Source organism: Myiozetetes cayanensis, unplaced genomic scaffold (assembly GCF_022539395.1).
Source record: "Myiozetetes cayanensis isolate MyiCay16 unplaced genomic scaffold, myiCay2020 scf1, whole genome shotgun sequence".
Classification (NCBI taxonomy): domain Eukaryota; kingdom Metazoa; phylum Chordata; class Aves; order Passeriformes; family Tyrannidae; genus Myiozetetes; species Myiozetetes cayanensis.
The window spans coordinates 119,616,008-119,633,601 of record NW_026086604.1 but is presented as its reverse complement, the minus strand read 5'-3'; the positions used below and the strand labels follow the sequence as shown (position 1 = coordinate 119,633,601).

Genomic DNA, 17,594 nt, shown 5'->3' with positions numbered 1-17,594 from the left:
CCTGTTTGAATCAGCTGTACAGTAATTGTTAGTAGCCTATATATGAGAAAAATGTAAGGGTCAGATTCTGCAAAGTGTTGAAAGTACTTCTACTGATTTGCTCAAATCTGCACTCCCAGAGGGCTCATCTTGACCTAAAGCTCTCCTAGAAGTTAAAATTTATTGTGATATTATTCCCACAGTTCTTGCTACTGCTTGGTTTGCTCTGTGCATTGCATTTAATTTACAAAGCAGGATTAGAGCCCTCTCCAGTACTTTATGCTTCAGTGATCTTAAGCCAATAAATGTAAATAAAATTTCATGCCAGTCCATAAGAGGATATGATGGCACTGTTAGGAGCTGGGATATTTGGTTAATAGATCACAATTTATCGCTGCAAGGATGCAGTTGCTGCTGCAGTCATACCAATGTATAGTAACCTATGAGGAGAAATGCTTTTATTGGTGGTTATAGAAAGGACTTTGAGCAGATTGTCATCTATGAGATGAAAAAGAAAGAAAAATTACTTAAGGCTATGAAATTGATAACAAGAATACTTCCTGTGTCTCTAGTGTGTCTTTCCAGTTATCTCATGTAATTTACTAATTTCATCTCCAAAGATTTGTTACACCTGTTTGAGGTACTGTTGCATCATACAAGGGCAAACTGGGTCAGAGAGTTTAATTGCCCCTTGAAGAACGAAAGCCGTATACTTGGGAACACACTCTGAAAACAGCTGTCCCTTTTCCTCTGACCATCTGCATCTGCACATTGTTCCACCTGGGACTGGACGCTTACAACACCTGTATCACCTGGGGTTTTTGGTGTGAGGATTAGAGTCTGATTGAGAGCACCCCATAAGACTAGTAAAGCTCTTTCACTATCAGAAGTTCAGTCCAGCAGAGAAGTTTTACCACTACGTTTGCTGCCAAAGTGAGCTTCTCCAGCCTTGTGCTATTTATTGTTTCCTCAGCTGCCATGTAGATTACCACTTGCCATCGCTGGCAAGATCCCAGTCCTTTTGTGCAGTCTCAGGAGGAAGGACCCTAGCAGAGAGATAAAGTTCTGGTCCATGACAGCCTTGTCCTTCTTGCTATGAGTGTCCAGAACCTTAGATCGACTATGCTGGGAGAGAAGATAAACAGTCTCTTTCAGAAATTATATTAAATCAGCTGATGTAATTAAACTGAAAATATAACTCACAAATGCTATAAAACAGTATTTCTTGCTGTGGTTGTTCAAATACAGTGTTTTCATTCCCTCTGTTAATCACTCCTGGCCAAGCAGCAGAATGGTTTCACGAATGAGCTCCAGCAGCTGGAGGATGGATGGCATGCTGCTCAGACTGTCAGCTGCCCAAGGCAGTCTCTTAGATGACAGTGAACTTGTAAAGAAAATCAAATCAATAAAGTCAACTTCAGCAGAAATACAACACAAGGTAATACAGTTGAACTATTTTTAACAGCTTAAAGTCACCTGTAAAATGTGTATTATTAATTATTTTTAGTGTAAAATTTCTATGAGCTAGAATAGAAATAGTCGAATTCCTGTTTGTCCAGAAAGGGCTGTCCTCCCACATATTCACGGTTTCATATCTATTGTATGTAGTTGTCATATATTTGAGGGGTTTAGGTGCTTTAGGTCCTATCCTGTACGGATAAGAATGTTAAGGTAATTGTGTGGGATAATTGTGGCACACTAAAAAATAAATAAGACAACAGTCATCCTATAAATAGCTGAAACCAAAGAAAATGAAGCTCAAATTAACATGACACGGAGCATTACAGACCAACAGCCTTAAGAGCATCCATTCCTTGATCTGTCAGTATCAGCCTAGGCAGCATCAACCCCAGCTACCAGTTTGGCGTAATTGGTTTCAAAGTGCAAGGAACAAAATTCTGCCTCCAGCAGTGATGCCTGATACAATAGTTACTACTTGTACCAGATGTTTACATTTTCAGGGCTGTGTGTTTGAGGAAGGAGAACACGATGTGGCCTCCTGCCGGTCCATAACAGGGTACATTCCCACGGGTCTCTTTGTCGGCTGTTTCCATTCTGACAGCGTTTTCTGACTGGGCTTGCAAAGTTTGCCTTCCTTAAGTCATCCCACGGGGTCAGGAAGGAAGAGTTTGGAGAAAATCTGTATAAACAATTCACTGCAGTAAATCTACCAAATAATCTAATGCTGTAAGGGAGATCCTGGCTACAAAATTACCAACTTGCTTAAATGAGAGGTTCTGTTTGCTGAGTTAAATAAGGAAGCAGAAGAGTATTGCTCTTAGCAGCCCTCACCCCTGGTTTGCTGAAAGGCAGAAGTGCCTTATATTTTAGACTTCTTAGGTCACCTCTTCTTAGAAGCTTACTGTAAGAAACCAATTACCTTATGAGTAGAAAAGCAAAAAAGCAAAATTCAAATAAATAAAATAATTGTACTAACTTTCAGTCCTTCAATGTGTCTGCCACAAAGCAATTAAATAGACTGAAAAATCAGGGGATATTCAATGTTATATCTCTAACCTGAGAGAAGTTGTCACATATTCAACCTTTCTTTCACAAGCCAAGGACTTTTTGAAAAGGATAACCTCATTTTTCTGGCCCAAAGAGCTTTTTGGGTGAGGAAAAATTTCTGATTGGTGACACTGATATTTATTTGGTTTGCTGTTTCTTCACTATAAAGTGATGCCTGTGTGCTCAAACCCTGTGGCTGTGCAGTTTCTGGCACAGGGGGACTGCTGCTTCAGTATCAATAATTGCAGAAATTCCAAAGATGCTTTCATGTAATTATTTTCATTTAAAATGCTGCAACGATTTCATGAAGCTATGTTGAGGATAAATAGCGTGACTTAGCTGCTTGTGTTTGGATAATTAGAGTTGATCTGTTATGTAAAGTAATTTTAGTGTCTGTATACCCTGGGAAAAATCAGGTATCAGTTGTACTGGGAGGCAGAAGTGGCTCTGAAGCAAGTTTGATGACCTTTTTAAATTTTGTGTGCTGTCAAGATTCTTCTAAGAAGTAAAGAAATAGAATCCCTTGAACTGGATTTCCTTCTTCGATTCAGAGTTGAACACATGTGAGTCCTGTTGACTTCCTAAGTACTCAGTAATGGAGTGTCATTAGAGTAGTCTGGGAAAATTGCTTTTCAGTTCTAAATCTTTTTTGGTGTTATTTCTGGACACATGCCTCAACTAGACAATTTCAAATAAAGTCATACATTCTACTGTATTTCTTTTAGTAAAACCGGTGATGCTTTCAAAAAGAAGCTTTCTTTGCTATTTGGGTGCATTTTTCCTTAGACATCTCATACTGTACTTTGTGAGGAAATTCTATTTTGCCATAATTTGTCCAGCTCCTAAAAATACAATTTTATTTCATGCCACTCCTTTCTGTAGTAAATGTCCCATACAGGGTTTCCAGTTTGTTGTATCTTGATGTTTAACAGTAAGCAGACAGTATGGCAATACCAACCACAGTAAACTTTTATCAATAACATTATTTTTATGTATCTTTGCTTGTGGATAACATAAATATAAATAAATAAAAAAATCTGTGCTATATGTAATTTAGTAATTTAAGGCAAGTCCTGAGTCCCTTATAATTAGTTAAACTAGGTTTTTTTACATAACTCAAAAGTATCAGTGTCATCCTGTTTCAGTCATCATGTGGAAAGTACATCATCTGTATTTATGTCTTTGGCTGTGTCTGTGATGGTTGTGTTCAGTGGGGTAGATAAAGATATTGAAAGATCCACCAAGAAATGGAAGAAGTGGGTGGACTCAGAATGTCCAGAAAAGGAAAAGTTTCCCCAGGACTAGATTAAAAAAAAAATACCAGTCTTTTGAGAAACTGATAATATTGTCTATTAGGACAGAGTGACATACACTCTGAGGTATGAAATCTGAGGGTACATCCTTCAGGGCAAGTGTGTGTAAGGGTGGCGACTTGTCTGACAAAACTGGCTTTATGTGCCATTGTTGCCTGCATACAATGGTTTCGTCGATTTAGTTCTTGAAGAGGCCCTTCTCATTCAGAAGTTGCTGTTTTCTGTCATGTGGTCCCTATCCCACAGGGAAACGGGAATGATTGTGCAGACTTGAACCATTTATCAAGGAACATTTTTTTATCAAAGAACATCAAGGAACATGTTTAGTGGATGTTTTGCCATATATATAGGAACTCTGTGGAAGAAAAGCCTGGCTCAAGGTGTATGGAAAGTGCAAGGATGGATTTAGCAAAATGCTAAGTGAGCAATCCAGCCACACTATGTCTTTCATTCTGGCTTCAAGAGTAGACCCACTTGAAGATACTGAGACATTAGGTAAGCCTCTTACTTGCTTTAATCGCAACAGAAGCAACTTGCAACTGTCCCCCCCAAAGGAAAATAGAGCTCAAAATTGAAATGGAACATGCAGGGGTAGAAATGTAGATAAATCGATATATGGTTATATGCCTGTGTGTATGCTCTCATACACACAAGCATGTATGGGTGTTTGTTTTATTTTTTACTAAGCAGAACAAAGCCTTCTGGAGTCATCGGTCACTACAATGGAGTATGCACTACTATGGGAAAGTTGGGTGCAGTTTATTTTCAGCAGCAGATTCAAGTTCTAAAGTTTCTTCCACCCCCACCAGATGCATGGCAATGGGGTGGATGAAAAGTGTAAGGCCATAACCACTATAGGATGAAGAAATTTCTAGACTGAGCATTCCTCTGCTTGGCATAATGCAGGTTTCCTTTGTACTGTTTTCTACCTTTTGACTAGATGAGGGCCAGAGGGCAATTTTCTCCATGCTCATGTAATCTTGTGCCCCCTGTGACTAAATAATGGTCATTATACAAACTATATTCAATTGTATAGGGCTCTGTGGCTCTATACTTAGGATTACTATTCCCCACAGACAATAGTGAGAATACCAGGTTAATACATCTGTGACCTCACTGTGCTCAATTTAAGCTCAGGCCTCACAAGGTGAGAGGCTTGTGCATTTACCCACTGAACCAATCAGTTAAAAAACTGATGTGATATCTACCACATGTTGCTCCTTTTTTCATAAGGGAATTGCTCTGTACCCCCTGTAAGAGTTTCTAAAGCTCGGTAACAATGCCGAGCATCTATCAAAATGTCAAAAGGTTCATTATCTTAAAACCAAGGGAACAGATTTCTGCAGGCTTTTTCTAATACCAGCAATAAGGCCACTGTTGAGAGCTCGCAATTTTGCTTGTTGAAATTGTAAGGGTTTAGTGAAGTGCTTCAGAGGAAGTAATATGCATTGCACAAGTGATAGTGAAATTAATGGGGGCATTATCATTCTTTTTCCTTTCTGCTCTGCTAATTTTCCTATCTCCACCCCCTCTGTCACTCACCCTTCCCCAATTATTTCTATTGCAGGCAAAAAGCTTGGGTTCATTATAGACTGTAGACTCTAGAAGATTTCATAACATCTCTCTTGGACAAAGGCAGGAAATGGTTGCAAATGAGGCACTCAAGAAGGCTGCCTGCCATGGCCATGGGGTTCTTTTCCAAGTGAGTGTCAAGCAGTCCCTCCGATAGGGAATACCTTCTCAGCTGGAGGGATGTTTCCAGAACACAAAATATGCGATGGATTACAGCAAAAGTTTTAAACAGCTAATAATCTTGTTCCATTTGCTTTTGCTTTTGGTTGTAACAGGATAAACATCATATTAATAGGGTGCATGTCATGTTTTGCTGAACACTGTCACCCTCCTGGGATGAATGGGAGAGATAAAGCAGAAATCCCTTGGTGGGTAGGTAGGATTGCCCTCAGGCATATACTTCTCCCCCCTAATTAAGAGCTCCTGTTCCATTCAGCAGGCCATAATGGAGACTTTAATGAAATGGGTCTGACTGCCCCTGGGGAAGCTGTATAATTAGCCCTGGAGCGCTGTTTTTCAGAGATAGCAGCCCTGGCTTTGGCCAGCGTTGTATGGACCAAGAACACACTCTGCAGTGGACAAAGAGATCCGTGCAATGCCTTGGTGAGCAGTGGTTTCCCAACACAGTAACAGAGTGAACAGGAGCACTGCAGCTGTAAATGCTACTGAAATAAAGGTGCTCCCTTCCAAACCTTTTATGCTCAATATCCAATGTGTATGTGTGACAACTCCTCTGCCCTCAAGCTGAACAAGAAATGCACGTTCCAGGCCTTGATATTAGGCTGGTCATGAGAATGGAGTGATTCCCTTCTCTTCTGGTTTTAACCTCAGCAGCCTAGTTTGTCTGTGAACCAGGTTGCCTGCAACAAATGAAGAGATGGGCTAGACTCAGTGGTGTCTGCTGGATGAAATCTCCATGGGATTAGTGAGGGGCCCTGATGTGCTAGGCACTGTGGGAGCACACACAGACTGCCCCCTTTATCATCAGTGAAAGTAGAAGTCTTAAACCAGATTTCACATGAGTAAACTAAACATGCTAGTCTGAAAATAACACTGCTTTACTGCTAGTGAGTATAGAAATGTTGTTGTGAAGAGAAGAGCCGAGTTGGTTTTCAGGGGAATTTCAGAGTTCTCAACTGCTCTGGGGACAGGATGAGAAAATGGGAGATGGCAGAGGCAGTGTTGTGTGTCTGAAGTCACAGGAATTAAGGGGGAACATCTGAGAATCTTCTGATGTTACAGACCTGCTCAATTTTCCAGCCCATTATTCCTGGCTTCTGAGGGAGGAGAGAGGCAAGAATTTTACTGTAAAGATTTTTGATAGTAAAGGATTGGGGAAAGTCTGAAAGGACATTCCATAAACATGTTGGACCAAATCTCAAATGGTGCTAATCTAGCTAGAACTAGTGAGATTTGGATGTACTCAGTGCTTCCCAATCTTTAGTCTTCTGGGGTTTGGCCCAGAACCCCTTTAAGTTTATGTTTCAAAAAAAATCCTAGACCAAATCCATTTTATTATGGATTTTATTTTAGACTAGGGGGTGTATAATTAGATATTTTTAAAAAAAAAAACAAAACAAAACAAAAAACCAACCAAACAAAAACAGACAAACACAAACTAAAACAAAACAAAAACAAACAACAACAAAAAAACCCCAAACCAACCAACCAAACAAACAAAAAGAACAAACCACATCTGCTATTCTGACTGACCAGAAAAATACTTTAAAAATTACTTTGGCTTCAGGTCTTGCAAAAGCAGTTGGCACAGTGGTTGGTAAGCTAGCAGAATAAAGACTGACAAGGTTTTTTGGTGTCAGGTTTAACTCTTCTGTCACTCTTAATTTCTCAAATTTAGACATCTGATATATTGAATGTTTATTTTGTTATATATCAAGGCTCTTGGTTTTATTCAGAGTAGAAACTTTTGTTGTATTTTTCATGGTTAAACTCAGCATTCTGACTTAAGAAGGTTTTTTTGTCAGACATAAAATCCTTCACCTTTCTCCAGACTCTGCTACCTGTTGTTTAGTTCAGGATGATCTATTTCCTTTTAAAAGCCAAGATTTTATCCTACTGAAGTTTCTTCCACACATCTATGTTTTCACGGGTGCCAAAAGTAATTTTATGTCCATTAGTTCTTAAAGTTAAATAATGTATGTCAGAGAAATAAGGATTAATTTCTACAGGTTTTATATGCAATGCCAAATATTTTAAAAACCAGCTGAAACCCTGTGCTGAATCTTATCTTGCTGAGATTCTACTACAAACAATGGAGGTAAAAAAAAATACTAAATTTCAATTTCAAGCACGACTCTTGGGAAACTAAAATTTGAAGGACTTTGAAGGCTTTTTTAGTAAGTGTTAAACTGGTATGTTTTCTACTTGGGATAAAGTCTATGGATGATTTATGCTAAGAAACTGTAGTGGTTACTGAGTGATATTTATAGAGTTCTAGTTAAAGACTCTATTTTTGTTGGTTTCAGTAGCACAACAGTTCTTTCCTAGGGGAGATTTGGAAATAAAAATGTCACTATCAACATTTGTGCATCTGGGAATTACTGCAAAAGCATACTGCCCAATAGTCTCTGATCATTAAGAAACCTGTTTCTTACTCTCCTTCCATCTCCAGGCTTGTGAGTGCTCCCTTTCAGCTGCGGAGGCAGGCACAGCTGTTGATAATGCTGCCGATTGTTGCTGCATGTTATTCCTTTTTTCTTTGACAGGATACCCTTGAGCTGTGTACCAGAGAACGGAAATTTAAAAGCATCCTTTGTCTTCTGTGCAATTTTCACACTTGCGTTGCTGGGAGACTGAAGTTTGGCCCTCAGGGCTGGAATGGAAGGGAGTGGTTCAGCACCAGAGATCTCCACGTCTGTGTCACTGTCCTCTGCAACTATTTGGAGGCCCACATGAAGGTAAGAAGTAGTGGTCAGGTAACCACACATCAAGGTCATTTCAACTCAATCAGCTGTTTGTACTGAATAAGGGGGACACAATCCTTTCTCTGGAGCTGTTATTTAAATAGCTGGTGTTATATGATGCTCTTGTTGAGTATGAAAATAAACCAGATCAAGGGAGGTAGGGGGTTGTGGGATTTTTTCTGGCAGTGGATGCTTGAACTTTGTAATATAGGTCAAACCAGTTCCACATCAGTAGCTAAGGGGAAAAAAAAATGCCCTTCATTATGTTAACAAAAACAGGGGTTTACATGTGCATATATGCCAAATTCATTAGGCAGGTAATGAAGCATTTGCACAAATGTAATTACAAACAGCAATTCTGACAGTTCATAACACTGCATTAATAATCACTACAATTAGTTTTGATGATGGAAGCAATTTACAGCACGTCACATGTATAAATAATGGTGCATTTCCTGAATGTGTCATTATTATGTATTAAGGATGCCACCTTGTTGTGACTTTCTCAGTAATGTTCCCCTTGAGTCAAAGTTAAGGGTAGATGAGTGATTTTATTTCTGAGCTACAGCATATTTCACACTTGTGTAGTTTAAATACTGAGTTGAGGTCACTTGTCTAAGTTCTGTATGTGAAAATGTGAAATGCTTAAATAAAAGCAGTAATTATTTATTACTGAATGATATAGGATATTACTAAATATGTCCTCCAATTTTAATAATTTAAAGAAATTTCAGAGGAATTCATAAAGAAAAAAAGATAAGTGTAACCCCTTGATTATATGGTTTTCTCCTTACCTTCCAACTTGTATTTGCTCTTACAAATTGATTTTCATTCTGTCTTCATACCCCTACTGACCTTTATTTAGCTAATAGGACATCAAAGCGTTTTTGCTTTTTGTGGTACTTGGTGTCATAATAGTGAAATAATTGCTTAATTTTATAGTGATGATTTAATAATGTTTCCCATTTAGAAAACAAGTCTATAAAATCAGCTTATTCCAACCCTTAGTTTTCTTTGCTAATAAATCTTGCTGCTTTAAGCTCTGTTCTTTTCAAACCACAATTCATAAGCTGGATAATTAATTTTACTAATTAATGAGAGGGAGGATTCTGATGGCAGGGAGTACTAGAAAGATCTGTAAGGTCAAGAATTATTTCTTCTCTTGGTAATATTGCTTATTGGCCCTTCTCATTGTGTTGGTTAGTGATTCATTACCCTGTGGCTTTATAAAGATTTTTTTAACGTAGATATTGGAGAGAGAAATAAGATAATAGGTTTTTTTAAATGTAACTTTGTATACATGTATATATGTGTATATACCTATATAAACTCTCACATTTTATTATCCTTTGGAAACAACTTTCTTAAGGCAATTATGGATTGACCAAAAAGCAGAAGGCATAAACTGGGCAACTTGAGCTAGCCCATCAGCTAGTGGAAATTGCCATAACCTCAATCATCACTTGTACCAGTTTTATAGTGTTTTCCTGTGAATATCCAGTCTCGCATCTCAGCTTGACTTAGTGTGTTTTCCTGCTGCTGAGACAAACTCCAACATGCTAACTCTGATAGTTAAGGTCTCCTTATGCGAAATACAGGATGCTTGATCCTGCCTAACTGTCCCACTCCTGCTCCCCACCTTCTGATTTCTACACATGTGTTTATGGAGTTGTCACTCCATGTTGTAAGGGGGATGTAGATTCTGCCCTCACCGTTATCCATCCACTGAGCAACGGCTCTGTGTTTTTTGGGGTACAACAGACTACTTTTCTATACAGTACAATGGCAATTATGTGAATCTGACAGGCCAAAATATTTCTAATTCAAACTCTTCAGTTTTCTTACACTACTGAAAATTGCCCTTTTGTATCAGCAGCTTTGATTATCCCACTATAATCAGTGCCCCAGAAATGTGCAGCTGAATGAGCTTGTACTGAGTTAGAATATTGATATACTCCTGTCAAAGACAAAGGAAGGGGCAATTTCTTGAGATAAATATATATGAAATTAGAAAAACATTAAATGAAGTTTTGTTGCCAACAAAGAGAAAAGTAGGTTTATTCTAATTCCAAGAATGTTTGATTTTAAATTCAAATTGTTCACATTTTTCACAGGGATTCTCTGATCAGTCTTCTCATCACAAGCATGCAGTGTTACATGTTACATTCCAGTGGCTTTGTTTTAAATTTTTTTTCATTCTCTTTAAACCAGTTTAAAATAAAGGTGGGTTAGAGTTTCACATAATCAGACTGCTACATACAAGTCTATGTAGTTGGCAGTCTGGAATAGCTGCAGCTATTTTACTTGTTCTGTTCTGTTACATGATGCAATATTTAAAGCCTATAATTAAGTTTTTACTTGAAGTGTTGGGAGACAAATACTGCCCCCAAGGGCGTAAAGGTTCCTTTCTGCAAAAGTTTCCTCACAAACTGGCATATTTTGCAAACGGAAGGGGAGCAAAAAGAAGCTTCAAATGCTGTGAAGCCAAATTAAAAAGACAGTAGTTTCTTGAATAAAATGGTTTACCACTCTTAATCACATACTATAATAGTGGCATTATGACTAAAATTCTACAATAAACTTAATGCTAATGTGATGTGGCAGTCATGGGATTAATATTAATTCAATATTCACCAAAGTTCTTGAATACTTTCCAAATTCAAATAATGTAGAATTTCAGTTACTAAATGTTTCCTAGTGAGGAGATATAAAAGACTGCAATCAGATACGAGTTTTTTATTTCTCCTTTAAGAAAGGCACAGTAGGTTACCTTCCTGTCTTTCATGAGGATTACGCTTTCAAAGATCTGTATGAGAAAACACATGCACTTGTTCATGAAGTTATGTTCTCTTATACCATGCATGTCTTGAAAATGTGCTTTTCTGTTGTAAGTTTTTTACACCGTTACTGATTTTAGTCACAAACTTGCTGTTTTTACTCAGACACTCTCACTGGATTGAAATAAAAGGAATCTGTTTTTCAGTGTAGTTTGCTGAACAAACCAAACCCAGCAATCCAAACATATAACCATGAAACTTTCTGAAAGGAAGCACTTGAATTTCTTTTTTTTTTCCTCTGAGTAGCATTTATTCTGAACAGCCTTGGTTTCTCCTTTAAAAAGCTGACTTGTTTGCATCAGTGATGCATTCTATTCCCCAGGTAGGTTCTATGGGAAAACTTTCATTATCTGTTCGGTGAGATCATATAGAGTGGCCACCAATGCCTGGGACCTCAGGCTCTGCTCTATATATCTGCAAGAACTCATCAGACCACTTCTGATAAGAACTCTCACGTATATATAAAGCTTCTGAACATCTCTATAGTCTATTCAACCTAAGGGAAATTGAAGACCACAAACTTTCTCATCTATGCAGCTCCACCTGTAGCTGGGTCTTGTCTGACCATGGAGGAATAAATTTTACAGTGATTCATCATGAGCAGATTTTGTCTGAAAGTGTTTGTGACTTGGCATACTGCTTGTTTACTTCTTCAAGTACCCTTACTTGGTAACCTAAATTCAGTATTTCGTAACACTGCTTGTATAGTGATCTTAATGACATTGGGTACACTTAGATTTTCATTTTCCTAGTAATACTATTTTAAGGTGCTTCAATTTAGAAAGGTCTGGGTTGGCATGGGAAAGTATCTCTTACGGAACTGGATACTTTACCAACTGATAGATTCACCAGTTTCAGCAGTCCAGAATGACACTATCCTCTTACTGTTTGCACATTTTCTTCCCCAGAAAAATAGTAGAATGGAAATGTTATACATTTCCTTGCATTTTTCCATTTCCAAAATAGGGAAAATAGCTTGGTAGACTATTTTGAATTTTCTACTACCCTCTCACACACCGGTAGCTGTGTCAGCTTATCACCAGCTGACATATACTGAATATTCAAATGTCACTGTTGAGTTTTTGTCCTGGACAGCAGTGTATGTGCAGCATCCATGAGTTCAAGGTGCCAGATAGCCAAAGTTGCTTCTAATCAGCAAAAAATGTTAGAATTTTTGAGGCTACAAAAAGAAAATGTTGCTTTAACTTTAGTTCTAAGAAGTCTTGCTTGGAAATTACTTTAATCCGTTTCCATATACATACGTTTATATGTATTTATGTGGATTTATATACAACATGTGTGTGTATAAGACATATAGATATATAGATAGATAAATAAAAATATTTAAAAACCCAGACAGTTTCTGGGTTTGCTGAAGTAGTCACTTTAGAGAACTGATTGTACACAATTTTCTAAAAACAACCAAGAGATTTTTCAAGTACCCTTTGCAGACTTGTTATTTTTCATTGCCCACAGGTAAAATCTTATTTGAGAAGAATAAAATATGGAAATCAGCATGTAACATGTGAGCAGGCCATTTGTGGAGCCTGGCTTACTTGGGGGAAGTGCACCTTCCACCCTGGTGACGGGCTGAAGCTGCCTTGTGGCTGGGAGCAAGATGAGCAGGCTGATGTCTCCTCGGTCCCTAACAAGCAGGTTTTCATATGTCAAAGAGCCACACTCAGATGAAGGTAATTGGAAGTAACTGCTCAGAAGAAGATGCCCAAGAGTAAGTTGCCATGGAGATGGAAAGGCTAAACACCACTGTACTCCTGACCTCGAAGGAGGCAGATTTCTCCACATGACAGCTGAGGTCGCAGGGGCACGGTGGGAAGCTCATCCTGCCGGCTCAAGGTCTGCCTGTAGCCTATGGATAAGTGAAGAATTACTGCTTCCAGTTTAGGTAGTACATTAACCTTCACAAGCCTGAACTTTCATTCAAATAATTGCAAAATAAGTATAGGTGGTGAAACCTGAACAGAATCACTGCTATTTGTATGGCCTTTGGAAAGTTTAGGGACCCAACCTTGAGCTTGGATCTACTGGTGTTTTAAACAGTGAGATATCTCTCCAAGATTTTTGCAGTAATTGGAAAATGTTAAAGCTCAGAATTACCAGCAAAACCAGAAAATCATTTATTCACTGGCAACCAAATGAATGTAAACAGGATGGCCTTTCATCACTGGTGGGACTTTGTGTTCACTGGGGAGATTACCTTCTCTTTTTACCTATTTGCCTTACTGATGAGTTCTTTTAGCTATAAATTCATTACATGAGGTGCATTAGAATAAGCCACTGAGCTTTGATATACCTCACCTGGGATCTGTCATAAGGACAGAAGGGTGGGGAGTTCCTGCTATGAACCCCAGTAACCCATAACCTCCCTCTGTGCACATAACTCCCATGGATACAGTAAAACCTGATTTAAGTGCCAGCAGAGAGACTTGTAAGTACAAACTGTCTGACAGAATTGATCTTTTACTCAAGGTAAATAACAGGGCTTTTTTCAAAACCTCAGCACTGCTTCAAAGTGGTCTTAAGATATAGCTTATTGTGGGTGAGGTTAGTGGTGCAAGTTCAGGCGCAGGTAAATGGTTGGTTGCAGAACCAAATGACTTCAGAAATAAGTGCTTAGTGATGTTATTTTGAGCAACAGCTTGTTGTTGACTGTTCTAAATGCCAAAAGCCGTTAAATGGTATTGTGATTTTTGTAGAGTGGGCCCTGCATTAAGAAGAAATAGCTCTTGTGAAAAGTACCACTTAGAGCTAGAAATATTTTTCAGCAAAAACAACTTAAAGTCTAGTTTAAATCCCAGACAGCCCTATGACAATAAGTTCAGATAAATGCTTTGAATCCAGTGAAGTTCTTACAGCACAGGAGCTGGGGGAGTCTGGAAAAGAAATGTGATTGCTACGGTTTTTATTCTGTCCTGTCATCTGTAGGAGTACTCTTATACACCAAGAGTACATCTCACCAAAGCCCTGTCTACCTACTTAAATCTTGATCTGCTCTAAAGTCCCAAGTCTTCTCTTAAATATCCTGACAGAGTTAGGGCCTAGGTGCTCTGTAGAAACAGTGCAGTTAATAGTGTTTGGTTCAATATAGAGCTGATTGAGACCTTAATTTTTTTCCTGCAAAAATCATCACCACTGTCTTTCTCACTGAGGTCAAAGCAGCAGTACAAAACCCCAAGCAAGACTCTTACCTTTGGAGAGATGCAGTGGAGGAGCTAGATTTTCTTTTCTGTTCCAGCTCCTGGCTGCCAGGGACATTCTCTTCAGCCAGGCAGAAGAGGATGGAAGGGACATCAACACTGTCCTGACTGGCAGCCATTTATGTGGAAAGTGGAATGGGACCGCTGTTTCTGACAAGTTAAGATTGCTCATATACTGACATGTGCTATCCCAGTTCCACATTCCTCTTACCTGTCTCATCTTCCTGTCTCTCCCTGTGACCCATAAGGCTATTATGAGTGCAGTGTGTTTGTGCAAAGCCCCTAATTAATGACAGAATAAATAGAACTATCACTGTGGCTCACGTTAATACACAACAGGGTTGAGGTGAGTTGAGGCCCGGTCCTGCCTCTCCCACAGGTACCCTCTGTGACTTTCTCCTGCCTCAGACTCTCATCTGCAAAATGGCATAATAATGCTTGCTTGTCTGCTGCAGGGATGCAGACATTCATACTTAGAATACGCTCACCTCAGTAGCGACAGTCCTTAAAATAAACTCAGAGCATCCTTGTGAAGGAAGAAGTAACAGTATTTTAACACTGCAGAAAAAGGGACTGTAGGGAAATTGTGCAAATATGCTTAAAATACTTTGGTAACCCTGTTCCATTGTATCAGAACATACAGCTATCGTGCCCAAAGACTCCAAGCAAATTTCTGAAACTTTGCGGATGCAAAAGAATATTTCAAGAACTGGTGTCAGAATTATCAATAACATTGATTCTTTTCTGCAGTTTGAAGGGGAACTGGCACTGGGTTTCTTGATCCCACCAAATCTGAATTATGATGGATACCATAAATACATAGATTAAATGCCTGCATCTGAATGCCCTGTACTATATGGATTGCACTCCAATGCTGAGATGGGATTCTTGACAACAATATCAGATAATTTCTTCAAAACTCTTTCAAAAATGCAACCCATGAATACATTTGTAGGAGAGGGATCAGGCCAGCCTGCAGAGAAAGATGTGAAGTTCTTAATCTGATGTGTTGTCGGTGCTTTAATGACATGTGAAGCACACATCTGATTGTGTTATTTCAGCAAGAGATCTAATTTCATGGGGGGAAAATGATGCATCAAATTAGAAAAGATTAAATGAGTGTTAATAGTAGTGATGATAATGCACCAGCCTGGCCAAGGTACTGCACTAGGAAGGAATTTGGACCAAAGAGATTTGGACTAGAGGAACATCTAGCCTGTTATGCAGTTCATTTCTTTTTCACTTTGAATTAATTGTGGGGTGGGATACAAGGTATGGATCTATCTTTTTTTTTTTTTATATGCTTTTATAAAAAAGTACAGCAACAATAACTTACTAGAAAAAAGGCATGGTTGGTTGAATTGGTGGGTCTAGTCTTCACCTCTGCCCTATGTTCTCATCTCCTGCATGATAAAACCCCTTTGAGTAGCTTTCCTGCTTCTTCCTACTTGTGCCAAGCATAGGAAGTCTCTCCCAGCCTGCAGTCCTGGCTTTCTTCTGCCACACTGACAGCACAGCCTAGCAGCAATGTGCATGGTCTCCATATCAGGAAGGGCAGCCCAAGCACAGTGCTCTCCCACCACTTCCCTTTCTGGGCCCTTGATCTGAGCAGGAGCCATTTGGCTGCTGCAAGAGACTTCCCTTGTAATCAGTAGCCAAGGAGGTTTGCAGGGAGTTTTAGTTTTCTGGTAGTCTGTAGAGGTGAAATCTGGCCAAGGAGGCTGTCTGACCATCTCTTAGCCTTAGCACCTCTCTTGTACAGAACCTGGAGTTTAGCAGAACAATATCATTAACCTCTATAAGCTATCAGATGCTAGGTTAAAGGGGCCAACCCTAATAGAAGGATAAGCTTTGTCACTTAATATGGAGTTAACTGGGGCACTGTAGTTTTGTTCATGGAACATCGCTGGTGCTGTACTTAAGAGAGCAAACGAATAAAGGATGAGCAGGGAAGGAAAATGTAATCAAAAATCTCAGCTAGTTCTGTTTCAGACTTTGCTGTCTTCTGCACCTTCCTTTCTGAGTGTAGGTCTGAGAAACTACATCCAGAAGCCCCAAAACCTGCCATATGATGAGACTGAGCCTTGAGCTCCTCATTCTTACCAGTGTTAATTAAAATCTCCCATGACTCCCTCGCTTCTTCTGCATTTCTCAATTCCTTTCCTTACTCCCTTCTCTTCCTCTGGGCACTCCTTTTTTTTCTCTTATCGGTATCAGATCATGGAGGTTTTGCAGGAGGGAGTGTGACAGCTCTGCTTGCAAGTGGCCAAACAGTGCTTCATCTCCTGGGGGGAGTTTGTGCTTTTCACGTTCAGTTCCCATCCACTTTAGGGAGTCTGGACTATTATATATGGCATTCATTAATTCTGCCAAAGCTAGGACTGAAACAGAGGCTGAGCTGCATTAATGCTGTGATTTCAATTCCTGCTCTTTGGTACTTTTATGAATTGTTCTTCATTTATGTTCTGTCTCAGTTACAGAGCAAGCCTGCAGGGAGGAAGAGAGGCTCTTTTGGAGGGTGAGACATGTGTGTGCCTGTGCCTGCACTGCATTTTGCATAACACCTGGGACAGGAAGGGCTGTGGGTGGTGGAGAGGGTGAAGGAAGCTATTAGGTACTAGAGAAGTACAAACCTCTAATCATACTCAGCTGAAAATCAAGATAATTTCAGTGTGCATCCTACCAACAGCAGTCATCCCAAGTCCAGGAACAATGTGTTAGTGGGCCTTATGGGTCAATATTACTTTAAAAAGTAAAGCTAAATAGAAGCTGCTAGGTGTTAATTGTTTTGCAGTCATTTATCTCAGTACTGTTGCCAAAAACAGCAAAGGTGAGGAAGGAAGTCTCACTGGTTTTTATCTAAGAAAATGAGATGTTTGCACTCTCCTGGAGAAGAAATCAGACTTCAAAGTAGAAGAGACAAAAAGAGTTGACTGCTGGGATTTCTAATGGCTCTGCTGTATTGTCCTGCACAGGTTAAGAATGTCCTGGATGATATCCTGGAGATGCTTCCTGAGAAGTTTAACATAGCAGAATTCATGTAGAAGACTATTGCCTGGAGACCCCATGCTTTTGTTTGCCTTCAAGAGCGTAGGAGGAGGAAACCTCCTCCTTTCAGAGATCTGTAGCCGGACCTCAGTATGAAGGCAAGTGACTTGTTTAACAGTACTGTTGCTCTTCTATGCATTTTGGGGCTTTTTGGTGCTTTTTTTGGAAATGAAAGAATAGCTATTCTTTATGGTGCCA

At 39.3% G+C, this 17,594-nt stretch overlaps 1 long non-coding RNA gene across 1 annotated transcript; it reads left to right on the top strand.

Annotated features, from left to right (window-relative positions):
* The first annotated feature begins 1,273 nt into the window (after window positions 1-1,273).
* On the top strand, window positions 1,274-17,481 carry LOC126647449 (uncharacterized). The gene is made up of 7 exons (XR_007630605.1): window positions 1,274-1,417; window positions 2,878-3,050; window positions 4,047-4,295; window positions 5,368-5,502; window positions 8,099-8,290; window positions 12,610-12,824; window positions 17,324-17,481. It is a non-coding gene; the product is annotated as an uncharacterized LOC126647449 (long non-coding RNA).
* The last annotated feature ends 113 nt before the right edge of the window (window positions 17,482-17,594 follow it).